This window comes from Euleptes europaea, chromosome 1, assembly GCF_029931775.1.
Source record: "Euleptes europaea isolate rEulEur1 chromosome 1, rEulEur1.hap1, whole genome shotgun sequence".
NCBI lineage: Eukaryota > Metazoa > Chordata > Lepidosauria > Squamata > Sphaerodactylidae > Euleptes > Euleptes europaea.
In genome coordinates, this window is record NC_079312.1 from 159808548 (window position 1) to 159818797 (window position 10250).

A 10250-nucleotide genomic window follows, 5' to 3' on the forward strand; every position below is an offset into this window, starting at 1 on the left:
CCAGTTGTTGTCAATATAGCACAGCTTATCAGGAAAAGCAGATAGAGGCACTCAAAATAACTATCTCGTGATCTATCCAAACCATTTTAAACTTCTGCTCCCTGTTCCCTGCATACTTGGCAACCCTACTCTCACAATTATGATGTCAGGGGCATTTTGTGGCATTTTTCTGGCTATGGTGTGCAACTGTGCGCCATTCTGTATTCTTTGTAGTGCCACAAGGGCTGCCAGGGGTCTCCCAGGTTTGCCTTGGAAATGTCATCATGCCATTGACAGAATTGCACCCCACGCCCCCCCCACGCCAGTCTCCTGCCTGCTCTTGATTGGCAATTCTAAATGCAACAAGCCCTTTGAGTTTGTCCCTTTATTTATATATTATTTCTTGTAGAATGCATCTTTGAAACTCCATGCACCATGGATTGGGTTGCCAGGTCCTTCTTTTCCTCAGGCGGGAGGCTTTCGTGTTAAAGCGGTAACGCACGTGCGGCCCTTCCGGTTTAGAACTGGAAGTGCCGCCTCGCAAAGGGCCTTTACCTCTTTACACTCAAACTAAACCGGAAGTGCCGCTTACGGTATGCATGCGTGCATGCATGTTTGCGCGCATGCATGTTTGTGCGCATGCATGTTTGCCTCTGAACCTGAGGTGGTTGGTGGGCAGAGGGGGCAATTTCCAGGGGTTTGCCCGCCACCAGCTGGCACCTGGCAACCCTAACCATGGATATGGAGTCTTTTTCGTCACAGAAAACACAAACTTGCATAAATTGGTCCTTGTTTTGTGCATTTCTCTTTCATCTCAAGCTCATTTTGGGAGTTCCACTGCAGCCTTAGCTGCTGTTTCTAGCGCTGCTGCAATTCCTAATGCCCACATGGAAGCCAGGTTATCCTCAGTTGAAAGTTTCTGTTCTATACTCTCACTGTGCAATCTACAAACAAATATGTCTCTTAATGCACAATTAAGCCCTGTTTTAAAACCAAAATGTATGGCAAATGAGGAAACAGATTCACTTTCTGGCTGGTAACTGTTGTGATTCTGCTATAATTGGGGCTTTGGGGGCAATAAATTGTTGCTAAACAATTTGTATGGCCTCTTTAAAAGACTGGCTCGCAGGCTTTTCTGGAACAGTCAAACTGTGAAAAAGGTTCCCCTCTCATGATAACCAGCAATGCGAAGACATTTTTTTCTGGGGGAATCGCTTGACTTCCACAGCACTATTAAAGGTCTCTCTTTGCTTAAGATAGCCTGCCATCTTTCCCAATACTTGCTGTGTTTACAATTTCACAATACTTGCAGTTTTGTAAGAGATTCCCAAATCCCATCTTCCTAGCAAACGGTAAAATATTTGCTGCTAAACCATATGATTGGTAGGAATTGGTAGGAATTTCACACAGCCCAAACAATGCACGTTCAATCCACATTCTTATGCACCTTCACGATCGTTTGCAAGTGGATTTTGCCAGTTCACACAGTAAAATTAATCTTCAAAGTGCATTGAAAGTGGATTGAAAGTGCATTATTTGGGCTGTGTGAAAGTGCCAAGACTCCCATGCAAGACAGAACAATCTAACTAGGTAAATTTTATTCAATAACAAAACCACTCAGTAAAACTGCTATATCCACCAGAACAACAGATTCAGCTTACCCAGCTGCTAGGGAACACATAATTTTAACTTCACAACAACCACCCTGTGAGTCAGGGGAGGCTGAGAGAGGGCGAATGGCACTAGGTCACTCAGTGAGCTTCCATGCCAGAGTTGGGATTTGAAACTGAGTCTCTCAGATCCTAGTCTAATAGTCTAATTACTGCACCACACCTTAATATTTTTCAAATTCCTACCAATAATCCACAAAAGAACCATCTCTCCCTACACCCCATACTTGTCTGCTGCTTTAGCAGCTCCTTATAAAGGACATAATTCACAACAACCTTGGCCTTTCCTTTAAACATTTGGGGCAATGGAGGAGTAAGTGAACAAATGTTTGCATACACCACCAAATCTTTCACACAGATAACCATAACAAGCAGCTCTGGTTACTTTCATGTAACAGAATAGCTAAGAACCAGACTATGCTTATAATCGTAGAATCATAGGCCAATAATGCATGGTTGTTTTGTCTTCTGTTTCTCCCGCAAATGTTGTGATTCTCTGTTGTTGTAACACATGATGTTCTCCTGCCTATGGGGCTGACTCACTTCCACCTCGCTACTTCTCTGTGTTTTCCCATCCCAGCTTTGTCCTGCTTTTAGTTTCAGTTTTGCAGCAAATGCAAGTGTTTGCCGGTGCGTCCTTCAGCACATGGGACAAGTCCCACTGAGTCCCGACATGCCCCCTTTCAACTTTCACCCTCCTGCCCCTCCTCCCAGTTCCTTTCCAGTCGACCCATTTTACATATCCGCCATAGCTGCCACCGTCTGCCGTTCTGCTTCCTCGTAGCAATGCTGTAGCTCGAGGTGGCATTCCCAGGGTGAAAGGGGTTTGGAAGCTGACTAACATCAGCTCCACCCTTTGGAATGCCCTGGGAAGGCTCCTCCCTGCCAGCGTGGGCTTTCCCTGCTGGGAATTCCCTGCCAGCATGGCTGTGCTGGTGGCGGGGGCTAGCGCACCTCTGCAGCTCCCGGACACTGGTGTGCTTGCCCCCTCGCCATGGTCCATGATAAGGTGGCACCCATGCTGGCGCACACACCAGCTCCTATGGAGCTTTGGACCCCCTCTTCAGGATTGCAGCCTTAGTTGGGAAAGTCATTGGGTGAAGCGCATCTTCTTGCCTCCCTCATTGGGTTCTTATGAGGATAAAATGAGGATCAGAAAACTATATATATTGGCCGAGCTCCATAGTAGAAGGGTGGGAGAAAAATATAATAGATATGGAATCAGGGGTGATTTGATTTTAATCAAATCTATTTAAATCACGATTTAAATCACTAGTCAGTATGACCAGATTTTCACGATTTAAATCACTACTCAGCAAGACTAGATTTAAATCATGGTTTTCTACATAAACAGCACTTCTCATGATGTTTCATTTGGGCCACCAGGCCTTGCATTTCTTTGTTGCAGTGTGTGCATTTTGCACACATGCCTGACACTCATAGGTAGAGGAACTTCATTAAAATATTCCCAAACTGGGTCTCTTTTACAGCGAACTGCCATTACAAGTTTTCTCCCCCAGAGAGAAAATAATATGATAAACCTCGGGCTATACACACAAAGATCCCAAGACTTGTGGAGAATTCTGCTCAAAAGGTTTCCCCATAATTTTTACTGCTTGCCCCTTCCTCCTCACACCTAGCTCCTTGTGCAGATCTATTCCATTCCAATCAGTCTTCTCTTCATTGAACTTCTTGCAACTTACCACTTAAGAGCTGACAATGCTAGACAGTGTACACCTTCCCAAGGTAGGGTTGCCAGGTCCCTCTTGTCCACTGATGGGGGATGGGGGGGGGTAGGGTTGCCGGATCCAGGATGGGAAACTCCTGGGGATTTGGGAATGGAGCTTGGAGAGGATAGGGACCCCAGTAGGGTATAATGCTATAGGGTTGCCAACCTCCAGGTGGTGGCTGGAGATCTCCCGCTATTATCTACAGGTGATAGAAATCAGTTCCCCTGCAGAAAATGGCCACTTTGGCAATTGGACTCTATGGCATTGGTCCCTCCCTTCTCCAAACCCTGCCCTTTTCAGACTTCACCCCCTAAATCTCCAGGTATTTCCCAACTCAGAGCTGGCAACCTTACATACAGTCCATACTCCAAAGCATCAATTTTCTCCAGGGGAACTGATCTCTGTAGTCTGCAGATGAACTGTAATTCTGGGGGATCCCCAAGGTCTCACCTGGAGGCTGGAAAACCCTATCCCAAAGGTATGAAAGCCAATCAGTGCAGACATTAAGCAAACCAACTCTTTGAAACTTTCAAACATCCTGATGCTGCCCCACACAGCCTTGCATTAACTGGAGGGAGGAAAGCGTTAAGAATCACAATAGGAACACTATTTGCCTTTCACTTTGGTAGGCAGAATTTGAATCTGTCTCTGTGTGAGGGTCATCTGTCAGAATACCCAGAAAAATATTTTTGAGAGGGATTTTAATTGCGTTAATAAATAAACCCCCATCCCCCACCCCCAAACCCTCCTCCACTCCCATGAGTTTCACAAAGTCCACATCAGAGTCTGAATTGCATACATTTGCAGTGCTGTGCCAGCTGTCAATGACTAACCTGCAATCTCGGTTGCTTGTAGACACAGCAAAGGCTGGTTCCCTTTTTTCTAATCCACTCTGGCTTGCTGGAATGTGAATGGCTTGATGTAGTTGTAGAAATCTGACTCATACAGAACACTAGAAATCTGACTCATACAGAACAGTTTTCAAACAGCTCCTCCCATCTAGGGCTGCCTGAGCACTCATTGGCAAAATCCTTCAGGAAGGGCACGGTTTCTCTCACTTGCAGACCCTGGAGCTCCCTTCCTTCACCCCCCCCCATTTTAACAATTGCAGTCCTACCTTTGCTTATGTGTCAGGGAGTACAATGTTTACTACAAGCATACCTTGAAGGGTTCGCAATAAAGTGATTCACACAATTGTTTTGGTTTCCCAGTGCATATAAAAGTTATTTTTACACTACACTGTAGTCTATTAAGTGTGCAATAGCATGTCTTAAAAATGTACTGTAATAATAATGAATTTTTTAAAAATATTGCTAATACAGGTACCGGCTCTGATCCCAGGAATTCATCCAAATGAAGCTGTTATGTAGCTTTAAGGCCGATGGGAGGGGAGGAATCATGATTAGAGCTGATCCTGCTTCTTTTCCTTCTGCTGGACTTCATTTTCTTCATAATTAATTTGCTCACTTCGATCGATCTTAGGGAGGTTCTTAAATGCCTGGTAGTCCGAAGTAAACTATCCCTCCTGAAAGCTCAGTCCTTTCGTTAAGTGCCTTTTTAATTCTCTCCCGGCATCAACTTTATCAGAGTTAAATTCTGGGCAAAAAGCCCAAAAATAACTCACCCTACCAGGGGGGAAAAAAATCTGCCAATTCCTTAAAGTTCCTTAATAGCCACAAATGAAAGTCTTTTTATCCAACAGACAAGCCGAAAAGAGTAAAATTTAGTTTTACCATGGAGCTAATCACTGATCTGTATGTCGGACGCCATCTTTCCCCAGGAAGTCAGATTTGCTGCTCTGGCACAATGGGAACAGAGGCAGCAAAGCGAAGAGGGTAATGGCTCGTACCTGTCGCAAATAGAGCTATTGCCAGGTGAAAATAATGAGGAGGTGCCCTCCTTGTCATTTCGTATAACATCTCCCCTGCAAAAATCCCATAGTGAGGGTGTACAAGATAGTGGTCTCAAAGGAGAGATTTTGAAGATAGTGGGAGATCAATGCTTGCTGACCCAGGGTTAATTGAAAGGAACGTCGCTGTTCAATAAATTCAAACATTTTTTAAAAGTTAACATTTTATTAAAACACAACTTTATTAAACAACAACATTATAAACATTTAATTGTAAGGAATTGGATTGATTTTGGAATAAATTGGCCACAGCTTGGAATTGGCAAACAGCTGCGACCCTTGTGGCGCAGCATGCGTGATGTGTCAAGTGCCCAGGCCGTGTCCACAACGGCCATGAAGTAACCTCCGCCCACAGCGCTCCCGCTGTGGGCAACTGGGATGGCAGTACCAGTATGACACCAGGACGAACGCCACTGGGTGTTATCCCCCACCACTTGGGAAGAGGCGGACACCTGCCCTGCCGCCAGGGCATGTCCCTGAAGCCTCTCCCAAAACCCCTGGGATAGGGTTCCCAAAACCAGGGAAGCGACCAATTCCTATGGAGCTTCCCCCCCAAAATGACACATCCACATGCTAAACCGCCCCAAGCTGTGACTATAAGCACAATAAACCATAGGGACGGTGGGTGGGTTCACAAAGAAAACGGAGTGAGCTGTGGGCGGGCCCGTTCCCGTTATATACTGAGGGGTTGAGGCTAGCCACGCCCCACCCAGCTCCCGCCTTCCGCCCCCATTGGCTGGAGCCCTTCCTTGCCCCAGCCAATGAGAAGGCTGTATCCGGGCAGATCGGGTCAGGCACGAGCCTCCGTGCGCGCGCAAACGCACATGTTGGCCGGCCGGACCCGATCTCCCTCTCCCTCTGCAGCGATCGCTCCTTCCTCCCCCCCGGGGCAGCAAACATGGCTCCCGAGAAGGCGGGAACCCTAGCTTGCTAACGGTTGTCGAGATATTTCATCAAATAAATAAGACAAACAACAAATTAAATGAAATTTACGAGCTGATGGGGGAGAAGATGCAATTTAAATCCCTGTAACCCGCAATTATAAGTGACATATTCGCCTCTAATATACCTTCTACCTTGTCTATGCAAAGACACCGCACTATGGAAAACCAAGAAGGAGAAATGGGAAATGGAAGGGGGGAGATTATGGACAACAATGGCAAGGCTAATCTAATGTGAGAGAAAAGTAAACTAGTCTTGGAGATTGCATGCTCTCACTTAAATCAAGGTTGCTGTGCAAGTAAAGGAAAGGTCAATACACACCCTGAGCCAACTGTTGTGCATTGAGTCTGTCTACATCAATCTGGAGGAGTTGGAGAGGCTATCAAGCTCCAGTGGTAATTGGAGAGTGGTTTTATCCTTCAATCAAAATATCATACCTTGTATTCTCCCAATGATGAGGAAACACTTGGCATCCTTTCAAATTTGACCCAGTAGGGCAGGGGTGGGGAACCTTTTTTCTGCCAAGGGCCATTTGCATATTTATAACATTGTTCAGGGGCCATACCGGGAGTAGATCTCCTGGTGGGTGGGGGGAGAAGCTAGGGTTGCCAGGTCCTCTTTACCACTGGCGGGAGGTTTTGGGGGTGGAGCCTGAGGAGAGCGGGGTTTGGGGAGGAAGACTGCATAGACATAGAGCCCAATGGCCAAAGTGGCCATTTTCTCCAGGGGAACTGATCTCTATTGGCTGGAGATCAGTTGTAATAGCAGGAGATCTCCAGCCACCACCTGGAGGTTGGCAACCTTAGGGGAGGCTATGCAGAGAAGGCTTGGAGGGTGCCTCTGCTCCCCCAGGTCTTTCCCCTCCTCCCAGGTGGGAGGGCAGCCAGCAGTGGGCCCAGGCAACCGAGGTGCCAGGGGGGAGCAGCTTGCAGCCTGCGGTCGATCTGCAGGGAAGGAAAGAAGGAAGGAAGGAAAGGAAAGAAGGAAGGAAGGAAGGGAAGAAAGAAGGAAGGAAGGAAGGAAGCAAGGAAAGAAGGACAGAAGGAAGGAAGGAAGGAAGCAGGGAAAGAAAGAAGGAAGGAAGGAAGGAAAGAAAGAAAAAGAAAGAAAGAAAAGGGAAGATTAAAAAAGAAAAATAGAGAGAGAGGGGGGAGAAAGAAAGAGACAGAAAAAGAGGAGAGAAAGAATAGGGGAGTGACAGAAAAAGGAAGAAAAGAGAGAAAAGCCTTCATACACACACACACAGCCAGCTCCATGGGACCCACCTCCCCCCCACAGTCCTCCACCTGGTCGGCTCCCACACGCATGCTCCGTCGCTGGGAGCGGCTGGCTTTTTCCTCTTCTTCCCCCCTCCCTCAGCGGCGAGAGAGGTTTAAACTGTTGTGCCGCGTCGTGCAGGAATGCTTCCCCTTCCCTTGGGGGAAGCGTCTTTCTCCCTCCCCCCTCTTCTTGCCGATTAACAGCTGACAGTTGGCGAGAGGGGGTTTAAAGGGGCAGCACGCTGCGGCTTTAGGGAGGGCTGAAGCTGTGCTGCACTGTGTTTCTGTGGCAGGGCCCCGGAGCTCCCGAGGGCCACCGAAAATGGCCTCGGGGGCCATAAACGGCCCGTGGGCCTGACGTTCCCCATCCCTGCAGTAGGGTGTTTAAGGAAGAAAGTCGGGAAGCCCTCATGCCAAACATCACCTCAGCATGTCTTTTAAGAAAGGCAAGAGGAGGGAATGAAGAAAATCCAAATACTCCCTCCCATGAGAAAAGTGACCTCTTACATCAATGAACTAAGCTACAGATATGTTCCAACAAGATGAAAGAGATGAAGGAAAAGACTGCAAAAGCTCTTAAGCTCTTAAAATGTGTTTTCTTTATAAATTTATAGTACATAGTATACATTGTTGTTATTACATTTTCTCAATATTAAGATGTAAGATGTAACTAGATATAGCACTCTGTATATGCCCTGTGAATTGTCCTATGTATAATATTTCTAAATATTTTAAAACTGTTTTAAATCATGTGTTACACATGTTTTTATTATCAATTTGTGTTATTTTAAAATTTTATTAGATCCCTCCTGATGAAGCTACATGCAAAATGCGTAGGGGTTGCAAAAATGATTGAAGAACTTGTTTCCCTCTGCACCATTTGTTGTTTTTTGGCCTTCGTTTTGCCTGAATCCACATATTATCCATTTGAAAGTTTGCCATGTGTGGCTTTTAGACATCCACCCCAATGTTCATCTACAGATTCCCTTGTAGCTGCCTTAACCTTTTCTTTGAGTGAATCTGTGATTTGTCTTCTCTGTTCAGCTCTCCAGATTTTCCAGCTTCAATGCCTCATTTACCTTGAGCGCTGTCTGTGGTTTTTCAGTGTCTTCACCTGCTTGCAGTTTCTTTCTGCACTTATACTCATCCATTAATTTGCCCTTAATGTTTCCCAGTGTTGAATCTGCTTCTGGTCTAGTCTCAAGGGTATTGATGAGTGGACCATAGGACTCTGGAAGATTGCACAGTAATCGTGTCACTATGTGATTGTCTTTCACTTCTTCTCCAAGCCCATGCAGCTGTTCCACAATTTCTAGCATGGCATGTACATGTTCATGCATATCCTGCTCTCCGACAAGTCTCATTTTATACAGCTTATGCAGCAGGTATAGTTTGTTGTTTAGGTTTGAACTCTCATGCACTTTCTGGAGGGCATTCCAAATCCACATACCTTTAGCTGTATCTTCTTTCCTTATGTGGATCAGCTGATCATCTTGGCCCTCCTTTCTTTTACTGACTCACAATTATAGGTTTCTTACAATTTATCCTGAGGTCTGGGCCCATAACCTATCGGCAGAGTTCTAAATACTCCAATCTCACGCTTTGGAGTTTGCTTTCAATAAATGTAATGAAACTGGATTTGCAAAAGGCAATAACTGACCGCAGGCCATTGATACAATAGAGAGGCCTTCGGAGTACAAGCACTAACACAAAGGATAGAGAGAAAAACAACAAGAGGCAGGCTGACTGGCAAGAGAAAACATTCAATAAACCTTATACACTAGAGAATGCAGCACAGCTCCCCCTAGGGTAGAAGTGGACTAAAATATTCTTTCAGCAGTAATTACATTAACTGGACTCTTATCAGGCTGTCACTTCTCCAACAGCTGCCAGCATCCAGGTGGCACCTGGAAAACAGATTGTTTGTTCATAGCTCCAATCACTGGGTTTAAATATCCTTAGATTTGGCTGACTTCTCTATTAGAATATAGATAACATAACAGTTAACTAGATAAAAACAGCACACCTTATAAAAATGTAGGCAGATCTGCAAAAACACCAAGTAACATGATTTTTACAATGGAGCCAACAGTGGCTTTATGGGATGGTTTGGGCACATGAAAATTGTCTGTGTGTGTGTGGGGGGGGATAGGGGGTAAAGCCACTTTCTCCTGCCTGCTGTTGTCACAAACAGAAAAGAGCTGATATACATCTACGAGGCACAAACTTTCTACCTCATGTGTCCTCGGGTTGTTCCCCAATACACACAAGACTTTGTAATGTATAGATTCAATGCTGGACAATATTGTGCTGACTGGCACGAAGAGTAGATGGTGCTGATGGTCAGTGTCTCTTAGCAAAGGTTTATGTGCAAGCAACAAAAAACAAGACTCAGCATTATTGTCAGGCTAAGGCCAAAGTATAATTTGTGTGTGACACATTATTATAACTAATCTCAAAGCAACCAAGATCAGTTCACCTGGAAAAAATGGCCACTTTGGAAGATAGACTCTATGGTATTATACCCATTTAAGACCCTCTCCTCCCCAAACCCACCCTCTTCAGGCTCCACACCCAAAATCTCCAGGTATTTCCCAATCCAGAACTGGCAACCCTAGTGGCACAAGTAGGGTCATGGGTGCTCGACCCAATTCTCAGTCACATGTTCATGTGGGGAATGCTGTAAGGGGGAAGGAAGGGCTTCAGGTTTCCCTCCTGGGGATGGACACATGGAATCTGAAGAAAGGGCAAACGCCCCCCA